Source organism: Camelina sativa, chromosome 19 (assembly GCF_030686135.1).
Source record: "Camelina sativa cultivar CO46 ecotype springtype chromosome 19, ASM3068613v1".
Taxonomy (NCBI): Eukaryota; Viridiplantae; Streptophyta; class Magnoliopsida; order Brassicales; family Brassicaceae; genus Camelina; species Camelina sativa.
Window position 1 is genome coordinate 12,145,989 of NC_141898.1, and position 15,185 is coordinate 12,161,173.

The 15,185-nt window shown below is 30.8% G+C and overlaps 2 pseudogenes across 1 annotated transcript; one reads left to right on the forward strand and one right to left on the reverse strand.

The window, feature by feature from the left end:
- Positions 1–2,859: 2,859 nt before the first annotated feature.
- Positions 2,860–4,131, forward strand: LOC104766205 (putative F-box protein At3g23950 pseudogene; annotated as a pseudogene).
- Positions 4,132–4,561: 430 nt separating this feature from the next.
- On the reverse strand, positions 4,562–7,363 carry LOC104766207 (pentatricopeptide repeat-containing protein At3g23020 pseudogene; annotated as a pseudogene). The gene has a single exon (XR_015591377.1). The product of XR_015591377.1 is annotated as a pentatricopeptide repeat-containing protein At3g23020 pseudogene (transcript).
- Positions 7,364–15,185: the final 7,822 nt, after the last annotated feature.

Below are 15,185 nucleotides of genomic sequence, written 5' to 3' on the forward strand. Positions count from 1 at the left end.
AATCTTTAACGTAATTAAAGAATTCCATTGAAGTATATCCTTCATTTTCCTCTTTACGTTTTCCACCCAATTATAACGTAATCAAAATAATACCAAACACCTATGATTTCATGGTCATTAACAATTCATTCCAATCCCTGATTACTCTCCCTCAACCATTGCATTAAGTTTTATTTTTAAATAACAACCTTTGACGACACTCACCTTCTCTCTCTCACACCATGGGTAAAACAAAAACACTAGCTCCCTACTGTACCATTGATTCAATCTCCAACGAAACGTACAACACTAGTATCTAGGATTGTTGTTCGGGTCATTCATATTTGGGAAGTTCGAAACTTTGGAAGAAACAATATCTTACTAAGTCTTGAATGTCACCTTCTAGATGAAAATGTATATTATCTCTATTATTTTTGTTTAAATATTATGATTTTTCTGTTTTTATTTATTTTTATTATGAGAAACTCTTCCAGAACCTACCAATGCACATAGTCTTATAGCTTAATGAAGCTAGCAGAACTGTATTATATAGAAGCCATAGAATGGAATCAATGGATATTAAAGGCTCAGCTAAAGTCTTCTCAAGATACAAGAAGGTAGATTCTTAAAACAAATGATTAACTAAATTTTAATCTGAATTCTCACTAAAATCTACTCCATCCAGCTCTTATTAATCCAATTTCTATAGAAAAAATGTTGCACAAAAAAACAAATTTTAGGTTTCTATATATTTTTAATAAGTAATTAATGACAAAATTGTAAACTTCAAAAAAAAAAACTGAATATTATTGGTTAAAATTTGTAGAAAGTTGATAATCACAAAAAGGCACAATTTTTAATATATTTTCTTAATATGTGTGAAAATCCTAAAATATGGATTAATCAGGAATAGAGGGAGTATTGTCTAATATATTTAATACAGTCCCACATAATTTTTTAAACTAATGTATTGTTTAAAATTTTCAATGATAAATGGAAAGAATGCCATATTTTTTATGATTTGTGCCAACATTTTCATTTTGTTGGATGAAAGGGATTTTGTTTCATATTACAATATTAGCCAGGCTAAATTGTGGAGAATCACTATCCATGAAGATGGAGGCATATCAAAAGGCACTTCAAACGTTTGGACCGAGCCAAATAAAAGTTAATTGTACGAGGTAAAGTGAATCCTTAAAAAGTGAGCAATGGCAAAAATAGTAGATCAATACTCCATATTTTAAATTTATAATAGTCAAATGTTTATTTAGGAAATCATTTATGAAACAAAAATAATTAAAGAATGATGGAGAGATAATGTTTATTATGATAATGTTTAGTATGTTTATTATTTGGAGTTTAGGATTTAAAACAGTGGCGGAGCTAGGATTTTGACTTATGAGGGTCAAAATGTAAAAAAAGAAAATTTATAGGGGTCAATATTGATATTGCACAAGGTCAATTTGAAAATTTTAAGAAAAAATTAGTTGATTTTGAAATTTCATCAGGGTCAATTGACAAAGGTGCTTGGTCATTGGCTCCGCCCACTTTAAAAAAAATAGTTATTTTGTATATAGATAAGGGTATTATTGAAAATATATTACAAGAGAGGGTATTTCTTTTAAAATTATTTTTTGTTAAGTATTACTTTTAGATGATGAAAGTAAAATTTAATATATAGAACAACATAAAATTATCTATCAAATTAATTATATTATCTAAGGTCTTACAATTTTCTTTTAGACTACTTATCAGTTATTTTTTCCAAAATAACAAAAATGTACATAAATATAATTTATCTTAATTACTTAACAAACAGACGAAATTAAACTGATTTTGTGGTAAACTAAACAATGGTCCTATTACTATAGTAACATATTGTTTAAATATTTTCAATAATACTGTAGTAAGCACAAATATTAGTAATGTGTACTTTCACTTTTCTCTCTATCTTAAAATGACTCTTCTATGAAGCATCATATAACAAATATATATTAAAATATTATAGTTAAAATTTAATATTATGAAAATTAATTTTTAATACATATATTAACAATTACATTTACCACGCATCGCGTGGGCTACTTTCTAGTATATATATATGAAACAAATAACTACATATTTCAAACAAAAAAGTTGCCTGATACCCGGGTCTTAACCCAAAAAAACTCTAATACTGTATGTTGCTTTAAACCCAAAAATATATGAATTGAGATGAATTTAACAAGTTTGTTACAGCGGTATCGGAAAATGCATCAATTGAGATGAATTTAACCAGAGTGATACAATGAAACTTATGTCAATGTGGGAATTATTATTATATAGATGTTGAAACAAATAATGACATATTTCAAACAAAAAGGCTTTCTGCGGCTACGAATCTTATGTTAAGCTATGAATTTTCAAACAAATAATTACATATTTCAAGGTTTAATGCTGCCATGGATCTTATTTATTAAGCTATGAAAAAAAAGAGGCAAATAATTATATGCATATATTCTATATCTATACATAAATAGAAAAAAGAGACTTACAATTTTTTTTAATGTTTTAGATGATCTATGGTTGAACACGAAACTGTAAATAGACACCATTAATAGTAAGTAATATATTTAAAAAAAACTAAGCTAATCTTTTTTTTGAAAGACTAAGCTAATCAATATATTGGCATTAGTACTTTAAGATTTATGTCGAACAACAGTGGTTATATTTTTTTGATGGATTTTATTGTTTGGGTGTCTTAAACAATAACTAATAATTTGGTAATTCCAATATTCGAAAATTTGATTTCATTGGTTCTGTGTTTTCTTGAGAAATCGATTATATAAATAGAACCCAACCGAAGGAGAAGAAGAAGAAAACAAGAACCTAAACCCAAAAATGGATATTGAAGAAATGGTAATGGAAGTCTTGGCGCGATTACCACTGAAGAGCATCGCAAGATTCAGATCAACGAGCAGAACATGGAAACTTCTAATCGATTCAGACGTCTTCAGAGATTACTTCATCTCTCGCAACTCATCTTCTTCAATCTCGTGGTCAATAATTCAGATGCAACCTCACAAGCTGACACTTGAAATCATTGGCCACCATGGATGCAAAACATGGGGACTTACTCGTTCTCCAGGATCTTTGGTGAGTTTCTTCGTCGAGAGAGCAATCAAGAAGCTACAAGTCGTGGCTTGCACAGATGGATTGGTCTTGCTTTACGTACAAGCTACCGATGGAACTCCTATGTATTACGTTGGAAACCCATTGTTTCAAGAATGGTTTCGAATCCCTCTCCCTCCTTTCCTCTCTTCGCAAGATCTTGAGAGATTACGGACCTACGAGCGTTACAACGACAGTGGATTGGTTACGAAGATGCAGAGTGGTATCGTTTTGCGTTACAAAGTTGTGTGGTTGATGATCACTCGCTATGCTGCTGAAGTCGATTTTACGATTTACTCATCTGATACAGGAACGTGGGAAACTCGAAACGTGACGTGTAATGATTCTACAGTCTGGTATGGTACGCACAAGTCAATTGCTTTGAATGGGATTCTTCACTGGATTCACGACACGATCAGTTCTTTTATAGCCTACGATTTCTATGGTGGTCATGATGATGATAGATTGTGTAGTATCGTAGATTTCCCAGATACTGGAGAAGTTGAGGAGTTATAACGTTTTAGGAGAACCATCACGACCTCGGAAGGGTGTATTGTCTATTTCAACGAGTTCAGTGAGAATGGAAACCAAACATTACGTGTTTGGAGGCTGGTCAAGTACATTAGTTGCATTAATGGTTCTGAGGATCAGTGGCGGCTCTTTTGGGAAGTCAGCTTGGCGTCTTTGATCGAGTTAGGTATCGATTATTTTCCGGTGGTGATGCATCCTTTGAACTCTGAGATCATCTACTTGTGGAGCAGGAGCAACAATATGCTGATCTTGTTTAACTTGAGGACACATGCGTTTAGGCTTCAGAAGGAAACTGCAGACAATAGTAACAAGTGTATGGATGATTGCATCTTGAGTTTTAACGGGTGCAGTGAGTATATGGAGATGCACAATATCACAGCAATACCAATTTATGGTCCTAACCATCTCCTCTTTTCCCAGTTTGTTCTCCCTCGTTGGATGCAACGTCTTCCTCGTCCCCAGCCTAATTAGTGTCTTCTCTTAATACTCTACTCTAATGATCTTCTTTCGTCAGTAACTCTTTTTAAACTCTTTGCTTGTAAAGAAGAGGAAACTGTAGTTGTTGGTTTTATTGAGCTTATTCTGTTATCAAGTTTGCATATTCTCATTTGTATAAGTCAGAGAAAACAAAAAATGAGAGTAGTCAAAAAACATAAATGCCCACCCATACATCTCTCCACCAAAATTTACTTATTTCTTTCTTCACAACAATAATCAAGAAATCCCAAATAATGCTAATAGATCAGTGAGAATCTTGTGACTTGTGGCTATATTTCAGAAACAGAAAATATAATTCTATTTTTTTCATGTATAGATTGTGACTTGTGTGAACTTAAGCTTATGTTTTGCTTTCTCTTTTTACTTTTTTTGGGTTTTTTCTGTTCAATTTTGTATAACCTCATGAAGAAATCAAATCTCCCGCTTCATAGTCCTTATAAAGGTTTTTTTATATACAATAGAGATACAGCTAAAAGTCTACCAAAACTAGTCAACACTAAAGGTCGTCGTCGCAATCTTCAATCCTAACAAGAGATGAGAGTGTTGAGATCCATAGTTCTAATCCTCGCTTGATCTCTTTTTTCCTAGTTTCTTCGATCTTACGAACAGCTTTCTTTGACATCCCAAGTTTTATCAGAATGGTTCCAAGTGATTTGAACGTTGAGTCATCAGGTTGACTTCCAGATGAAACCATCTCTTTAAAAGTCTCAACAGCTTCTTTGAATCTTCCGTCTAAAGCAAATAAACCGAGAACACTATTATAACTCAACGGATCAGTGAGAATCTTCATCTCTCTCATCTGTTTTGCTATCTGAGACGCTTCTTCAAACCTACCATTCTTCTTATACATACACAACATCATCGCAAAGGTAAACTCGTTTGCTTCTCTTCTCTGTTTCATGCTTTCGAATATCGCTTCAGCTTTTCTCACCATCGATCTTTCGCTGTACAGGTTGATCATACAGTTCGATGTATATACATCCGGATACTGTGTCTTGTTACACGAATGAAGAAGCTCTCTGTATATTGCTTCAGCTTCATCTAAGTACCCAACTTTAGTGTAGAGTTTGATCAGAGAGTTGAATATAACAGAGTTTCCCGGGATCCCAGCTTCTTTCATCGCTTCTACATAGCTCAAAGCTTGCTGAACGTTTCCAGTATCCGCAAAAGCATTGATCAAGACTCCATATACAACAACATCGGGTTCGATATTGTACTCAACCATCTCTTTATACACTTCCTCTGCCATATTGAGCTGACCCAGTTTCACAAAGCTAGATATCACAGCGCAGTAAGGTATGCAATCACTCACATATCCTGTCTCTCTCATTTTCTCCAGGTAGCATCTGGCTTTATGAGGCATGTCGGCGCTCGCAAGGATCTGGACGAGAGTATTATATGTACACTTATCTGGTGTGACCCCATAACTCATCATGCTCTCAAATAACTCACAAGCCTTTTCACAGCTTTTACTAATTCCATACGCTTTGATCATTACGTTGTACTCAAGAACTGTTCTCTTATTCACTTCTTGGCAACAGATAAATACTCTCTCAGCTTCTGATAAATATCCACGCTCACCATAGGCATCAATATTAGCTGAATAGCCTTCAGAACTCATTTTACCCGCAACATGAAACCTTTTGAACCATGACCATGATTTCTCAACCATCTCTGCTTCTATATACATTCTAGTGAGAGCAGATTGTGTATACTCATCAATCTCAACATTATTATCATCCATCTCAGCTATAAGCCCTTCAGCATCCTCAACCATATGTCTAATCGAGAATGCATAGAGGAGGGTGCGGTAACTTACAGGATCCGGTTTAAGTCCAGCGTCTTTCATTTCCTTGAAGTATGTCCCTGCCCTTTCTATATCGTTGTTCTTCGTATGAAGTGAAATCAGAATGTTATATGTTCTTGTATCAGGTGCGCAATGAAGCTTCATTGTTTTCATCAAGGAAGTGACGTCACCAAGCTGACCGTGATTGCCATAAATATGAATCATGGTATTAAAAGTCACTGTGGTTGGAACAATCCCTTCTTCTAGCATCCTTTTGAACGTCTCTGAAGCTTCTTTGATCTGACCGGACTTACCATACGTATCAATCATCGTGTTGTAGGTATAAGAGCTCAAGCAAACATGTGAATCCACATTCACACTCAACATCCCAAACGACCTGTCACAAGACCATTTCTTGAAAAACTCCTCTGCTTTCTGAAACTCTCTTGCCTTTTTATACATCTGAAGAACAATCCCAGTTGTCACTTCGTCAGGCTGCATCCCAATCTTGCTCATCTTCCCTAGCCAACAAAGCGCATGTACTTTAAGCCCGCCTTTGCTATAAACATCAATGAGAGTCCCATACGTTGAATTAATCGGCTTGATACCTTTCCTAATCATTTCATCCCATAAACTCTGCACATACCTCCATTTACAAGCTTTCCCAAGAATCCGAAGCATTATATTATAATGAATCACATTCAATTCATAACAACCTTTACTCTTAAACCACTCAAAAATCTCCACCGCTCTCTCCCACCGTATCTGCTCCTTTAATATAATCGTCCTCTCCTTGTTACTAAGCCTCTCTGCCCACGGACTCAACGCATCTTCAACATCCTCAATACAATCCAAAGCCTCTAAAATAGCGGGAATACATCCTCCGTAACTGAGACGTTTCGTCGAACACTTGGTGTGCACTTTACCAACCAAACGGTTCCCACCAAATCCGCCGTCTTTACCTCTCTTCTCAACAAACCCATCACTAATTCTAGATTTCCCTACGCGACCGCTACCTGGGTTTACGAAAAGTATGTTTCTTCCGGAGATAACTTCATGGGCAACAGTACCACATCCTCGGTCGCCATTTCTGGATCCTTTGTCACTCTCGTGGGTTACTGGTACGTAATTTTGCTTCACTTTCTTGACGGATGGGAATTTATCGAGAGGAGAGATGGGTAAGGTTTTTGTAGAACAGAGAACATGTAAGCTACTTCCATCGAGACGAAGATTCAACAACATTTTTGAGCTGCAACGAGCATTAGTTTTAGTTCCCCAGAGAGAAAAGGAAAAGGATCTGAAGGCCAATTGAGACGACGGTGGTATCAACTTCTCCGGCGAACGTGATTCTCTGTAAAATTCCGACGAGTTTTTTTCTTTTCTTTTTGGGAGTTGCAAATGGATATAATTACGCGCGCTCACGTTCTTTGTCCGATTGAAAAGAGAGGACATTTAAGGGGTTCAAATTATAATTTCGTAATAGTTTAAGCACCTAAAGGAAATAAAAGCTGTAACCTCTTGGAAGTTTTTTTATTTATGCAAAAATAAAAAACTCTTACTATATTAATTTTCCAAAATATTCCCAACCTTTTATGATATGCGCATAATGAACCATGAAAACGATATTATTTTAACCTCTAAACTTCGTAAACACAAATATGAGTCAGGCTCTACCAACTTCTTGCATAGAAATTAATTCTTTTTTTTTTAGTTACTTAGGCTCACATAATGAACATCTAATCGTGGTTTACACGATTTTTAGCCGATTTATGCGTTTATAACATAAAATATGAATAATAATTAATTTAAATCTATTTTCTACTAGTTGTTGAAATTTTTTAAATATATTTTACTTAAAATTAGTTTAACATATGGTAATATGCTTCGTAGAAATTATGATATATGAAACAAATATTATTAAAATAATGTTTATTTTCCAAATATGAGATGATAAGGGATTTTTGTCCTAATTACATTTTTATTTATGTTTAATTATTTTAAACTAAGTAATATACAGATCGCATAAAATGCATATATTTTTTTTTTGATTTGAAAATTATACATCTTTTATGATGGAATGTGGTGCATTTAATTAAAATATGATATTATTGTGATGTAATATAAATTTAAATTTTATTGCAAGATGGAATACATTATTTTTTTTTGTAGAAGAGGGGGAGACAATTAAGAAAAAGAAAAAATCGAAGTACAATCAGACGGTCCGTGAACGAGTACAACCAACAACATCATCGAGCATAACTCCTTGAACACAATCAGGCCTAACATCAAAAGAATGAAAGCCTAAAGGAAGAGAAAATCATAGTTTGTTAATTCGTTAGCAAAACGATTAGCCTCCATAAATACGGACTAACCAGTTCTTTGAAATAAAGTCATAGCACAAACGCACTAGAAAAGACAAGGATGAAAATCATTAATCCCTGACGTCAAAAAAACCACCACCAACTTAAAATCCACCTCAAGCTCTACCAGCTTACAGCCCTTCTCCCATGCCATAATCAAACCATAGTAAACTCCCCAAAGCTCTGCAAGTAGTGCTGAGCATAACCTGATGTTTAAAGCAAAGCCAATAATCCATGTTCCATCACCATTACTCAATACGCCCCCAGCTGGTGCTAACCCTGGATTACCATGCGATGCCCCATCTGTGTTGAGTGTTATCCAGCCAACCCGCGGAGGACACCATGATATCAAACGTTATTCACTTACCAGTCCAACCCGCTCACCACCCAAAGCCAAGTATGCAGTGTAACACTCCTCCACCAATTTTTTTAGGAAGCGAACTCTATCTCTGAACTTGCCTAAACCACCAAAAACATCTCCACACATGAACTCCTCCGCCAAGTTCTTTAGCAAGTTGGAATACATGAACTCTAGATACAGTTTTTTTTTATAAAAAAATACTAAATATAATCTAAAATCAGTATGCATAATACTACAACAAAATTCAACATATATTTTCTATACCTACATATTTACGCGGACCTAATCTAATGTATATATTTTGGCCAAACGAAGAAGACAACAACATGAAAGAATATCTGACCCTAATAAAACTTTTTATACATACGAATGAGTGAAACAACAAACCAAACCTTAACGAGATTGATTAGGGTTCCAGATCATGAGTACAAATTTTAACAAGAGAGAGAAAGAAGAAAAGGGGAGCTAGCGGGCGAATCTGACTTATACATACTTGTATTGCATTTCTGTGCCCTACCGGTATATATGTCTTACTATTTCCAAGCTCAAATTTTTATCCCCATTTTTAATGGTACTTAACATAAAATTGTATATTGCACAATCTCTATTAAAAACTATTTTGTTCCTTGTTAAATATAACTATATTTTAAAATAGGCCACTTAATTGTGGAAAATAAAGAAAAGTTTTTGCATAAAATTATGTGGAATTAAATTATATAAAGTTACTAGGTACAGACCCGCACATACGTGCGTGATTGATTTCAAAAACTATGTTTACTATAAGGTTTGTAATATATTATGTACACGTAGCGTTACATATATAGATATAATTATTTGTTAAATCATTTACAGTTCAAAATTATATTAGTTTGGTTTCATTCAGTTTGTGATTTTTGAAATAATAAAAGTTTCAGCATAAAATTAAGATTCACAAAACAACATACACAAATTTAACGTTTACCGAATTAGTGATAAATCAGAATTGTATAAAACTTGTAAATTATGAAATGGATAAAAACCATAAAAAAGATTAAAACTTCTCGAAACTAAATTCTTAAGCAGGTCAAACCCGTCCCAGTAGCCATACTCCTTAAGAGGTATAATATTTTTTTATCTATAAAACCTGTCCCTCAAAATCTTTAAGAAATAATATTAAAATATAGATAAGATTTTATATTTTTTTAATATGTTAATTTTGAAATTAAGGAATCTTTAATATACATTAGTCTTATATATCAGAAATTTTCTATATGGAAAATTGAAAATTAGGATTTGCATAAGTTTAAATATTTTATAGTTTAAAATAAATTTAAGATGTCGTCAATTTTTTTTAAAAGATTTTCCAATATCTATTATTCAAAATTAATTTCAAATTTTTTTTGGTCAAAAATTTTAAACAATAAGAAATAATATTATTTATATTTTTGAAAATATGATTTAAATATATATTTTTCACATCTCATGTTATAATTTTTTATTATATTATAATACAGTAAAACCTCTATAAATTAATACTCTATAAATTAATAATCACTATAAATTAATAAATTTTGCTGGTCCCAAGTCGGGCCAGTGTAAAAATTAACAATATTCGATAAGATAATAAGATAATATTTTTTTTTGAAATCTCAATTTAAAATATGGTCCCAATAATATCATAAATTAATAATCATGTAAATTTATATATATATATATATATACTGATATAATAGTGTATGTTTTTCCTAAAACTCATTTCTATAGAACATTTGTAATGTTGTATTTTCAAACTATAATGATATCTCTAAAATATTTTATAACATGTCATACAAATAATTAAATTTTAAAGTTTTAATTTTTAGATATGCATTATTTACAATTTTATAATTAGACAGATTATTAAAATATGATAATTAATATTATTATTATTCATAAATTTGAATTTATGTATGTCATGTGTATAAGTCAATTTGTTTATAGTATTTGTAATTTATTGTCAATAATGCTTTATAAATATTACAGGTTCAATTCCTAAACCATAAAATTTATAACATCCGAAAGTTTAATCTTATTTTGCTATAATTGTTCCAATTCATAATTTAAAAAAAAATAAACAATTAAAAATATATCTATAAATTAATAATTATTAATTTACAGTGTAAATTAATAATTATTAATTTATAGATAAATTAATATCACTATAAATTAATAAAATGTCTTGGTCCCAACATTATTAATTTATAGAGGTTTTACTGTACATAGGTTTTGAAAATAATTTCGAAAACATGTAAGGGATAATATTTATTAATATTTAAATAATATTTACCAAATTTTGAATTTATAAAAACAAAATATTATGTATATAAATAAATTAAATAACAATGATACTTTATGTAATATTATAAATATTAAGGGCAAATAATAAAGTGGGTATCAAGCTCTCTAGCGACGACACGTCAGCTCTTTTAATATATAGGGGATTAGAATAATAAGCTAAGAGCAAATGATGGAAACGGAAAATATATATATATATATATATTATTGATTCTATTTCAATATTCTAGACAGAAACATACATTTATTTAATAGTTTATAACCATGTAAACTTTGGCTTCAACTGGTAACCAAAATTTAAGAAAAGAATGAGGAAGAATATGATATTCCTCCTCATTCCTCAAAATTTTTACCATTTACAAAGAATAGTATTTACTCATTATTCCTCTACATTCCTCATAAAATAAGGAACACTAGACCAAAAATGTTCCTCTCCAAAATTGATGAGGAACAAATGGAACAAAAAAAGAATAAATATTAAAATTCGTTTTTTTATTTTAAAATAAATAAAAATTATGTTTATTAATAATATTTTAATTTTATAATACCATAATATTCATATTTTTCACAGTATATTGGCAGAAAAATATATTTGATACAAAATTTCATGTTAAATTAATTTGAAAGCTTTATTTGGAAATTGTATGAATAGTAAAATAAATTTAAATGAATATTTTAAATTAAATATTTTGTAGGTTAATATTAACTATTAGTATTTAAAATGATGTATCTAAATTTAATTCACAAATTTTATTTTAAAATCAAATGTAAAATTTATTTTACATACATTAAAAGTAGTATTAGTATTTTTATTGATTTATTTATTTAATATTTAATATATTTTTAAAAATATTGTTATTATTTGGTTACCAGTCATTATTTTGCTACTTCTCTGCATATTTTCCCTTCATTCTTCAAAAATTGTTTATTCTGTTCTTCATTGTTCTTTTTATTCATTTTCCTTTTGTTCCTCTAATGGTTACCAGTAGAAGCCTTTGAGTTAATGCATAACAAGTATTAGTTTTAACAAAAAAAAAAAAAGTTGTGCTTACAAGCCTATGACTATGTCCACGCTTGTATAAATTTTATTTTTGATACCTTTTGGATTTTTTTGGATTATTCAAATCTATCTTCTCTAATTTACAGGTCTCGTATTAAAATAGAAGAGGCCGAAGAGAAAAAAGATATACTCTTGTGTGACACCAGAAAAAAGATGTACTCTTGTGTTACACCAAAAAAAAAAAGATATACTCTTGTGGTGTTTTGTTCTTGTTTTAGATAAAAAGAACGCAAGACAGATCTATGGCAAGCCAACTTTGATTTGGATCTCAGCTATAGATCTTTCGTACACTAATATTATTGATTTAATATTTTATGCAGATACCAATACACTTAATTAATAGGGTTTGTTCGTTTAGTTGAGGCATGTATCAGCGTCAACCAAACGAACAAACCCATAATATCATTTTATATAGAGCCGTAATAGTTAGCTAAGAGGCATAGGTATAAGATCATTTACACAACAACATTCGTGTCAACAACAAGTGCCGTAATCAGAACCTGATCTTTTACAAAAACTATCGCAGGGTGTTAAACCTTTCGGGGAATTACACAAAGTAAACCCGAAGCATTTGTTTTTGCTAAGCTTTGTTCCATAACCTACATATACAACACACTAACAATAATTCATGGGTAACCCAATTAACGAAAAATAGTGAAATCATCATATCATGTACATAACTACAAAATGATCCGGTATACAGTGCCACTCCTGACCTAAAGCCCGTAAAGCAATGACTTTAGGCGTCAGATTATATTAATGATTTAAAGGGCATCAATTTTAAAAAACTTGTGGTGTTACAGTGGTTGAATATGCCTTTATTCTCCTTCAGTGTTAAGAGTTTGAATCTTTGTGTAGCAGTTTTTGTAACTTTTTTTCTAAACTAATGTTTGTTAATGGGAAAAAAAAAATTTTTTTGCTTTAGGCAGCAAAATTGGTTGGGCCGGCACTGCGGTATAAAAAAACAGTAAACACTTATCCGAACTCCCGACAGATGCAGGAAGACAATGGACGAAAGATATGACGAAAAAAATAATAAAACAAAATGCTACTAAATTTTTTGTAGTGATGGCCATTTTAACGATATTATGCCAAACTTTTTCTCCTAATGAGTGTTTCTTCTTTTACCAAGACTGATTATTGTTATATATATATAGATATATATGAGAGAGAGATTACGAACACACAAATATGGTAAGTGTTTTTATTTCCTGATCAAAGATGAAAAACTATACAATCTTTTTAGCATAAAATGACGTGGAAGAATATTAGAAAGTTATTAGAATACACTAAGAATAAATGATAGGAACGGAAAAGAGATATGATGCCATATATAAAAGATATTGTTTGCCTCAATTTATTTGATTTTTTATTTTAATCTTCTAGACAAACCGTACATTTATTAACATTTTATGACCATTTAAACTATGTATACTATTTGTTTTTATTTGTTAAAATTAATATTTTTTATGCATCAAATCATTATTTCTATATATTTGTGCTTTTAACTGAAAAAAAGTCTTCAAAATCCAAAAAAAAAAAAGAATTCTTAGAAAGCCTTGAGGTACGTAACGTATAGGACTTCTTTGGTGCAGAAAACGAACCAGCAGCAGTTAAGTAGGAGGAACACTTGTGCTTGCAAGTTGCAAGCCTATGACTACGTTATAATTTAAGGTTTGTATATTCTTTTTGCTTTCTTTCAAAAAGTTTTGGTATGGTTGTTAATTTATCTTTACTAATTTACAGGTCTCGTATTAAAGTAGAATAGGCAGAAGAGAAAAAAAAATCACTCTTGTGGTGTTCTCCAATAAAAATGCCATAACTAAATTTTGCTATTTTACAAAAATCATCGCAGGATTTTAAACTTAACAAATCACAAAGATGGAGGCATATGTTTTTCTTAAGCTCTAGTCCGTAACCTACATATAAAGTACACTAAGAATAATTAATCAATAATTCAATTAACAACATATAGTGAGATCGTCATCATCATATTCATAATTACAAAATGATCAGGTATAAATAATAGTAAACAATTACCCGGACTTCTGGCACAGGTGTAGGAAGACAGTGGACAAAAAGATATGAGGAGGAGGATAGTAAAACAAAATGCTACTAAGGTTTTTGTAGTGATGGTCATTCTAATGATATTCTCCCAAACTTTTTATAATAACGAGTGTTTTTTTTATTACCAAGACTGATTATTATTGTAATCTATAATATTAATTGGGGAGCATACTTAAAAAAAAAAAAAAAAAAACAATATCATATATCCATGTTGCCAATCAGACCTAATTGTCTGCATAATATTAGAAAAAATCAAAATTCCGATTAACCAAAAACCAAAAGTTCAAATCTTAAAAGTATAGTATATAATTCCGAAATTATCTCCATATAACCTCCCAAATCTCAATAATAACCATATCTAACAACATATTTAATATAACAAAAAAATAATCTTCCTAAAATAAAGCTAACTATCTTCACTAATATCTACCTAATTAAAATCGCAATAGATATTTCTAAATTTATGCCGGTAAATTAATTAGGTTGTTCAATATGGAAAAATATAATACGTTATTTACGGAAATATTACTAATTCATGGATTAAAACTAATCTTATTAAGATCGTCCAAAATTTTAGCATATTCCACAAATTTTGGGTTTAAACTTTATCCTGAAAATATATTATTTAAGATTTCATCATATATTGAATCCTAAAATAACAACCAACTCTCGCCTATAAATACAATAGTCGAAATCAATACTCAAAATATACTCAAAGCTTTCACTACATATCTAAAAGATTTTAACTGCTTTCACCAAAATGGCCAGCTATTTGGTTTTACAATCCTTGCTAAAATTTTTAGTGCTAATGTAATGTTGAAGATGATTGTTGTTAAAAGGTAAACAATTCATATTGCGTAGTTATCAGATTCCTTTATCGGTTATTGACAATTCAAATCATTGAATATTGATGATTTTTCTTATTTTCAGATTCCTTTATCGGTTATTCACAATTCAAATCATTGAACAATTCAATTCAACCTGAATGTCAAGAGCAAGCAGCTGGACTATTGGTGTTACTTAAAACGTTTTATAATTTCACATTAATTGTTTAGAACAGTGTAAGCATTTAAAATGGGT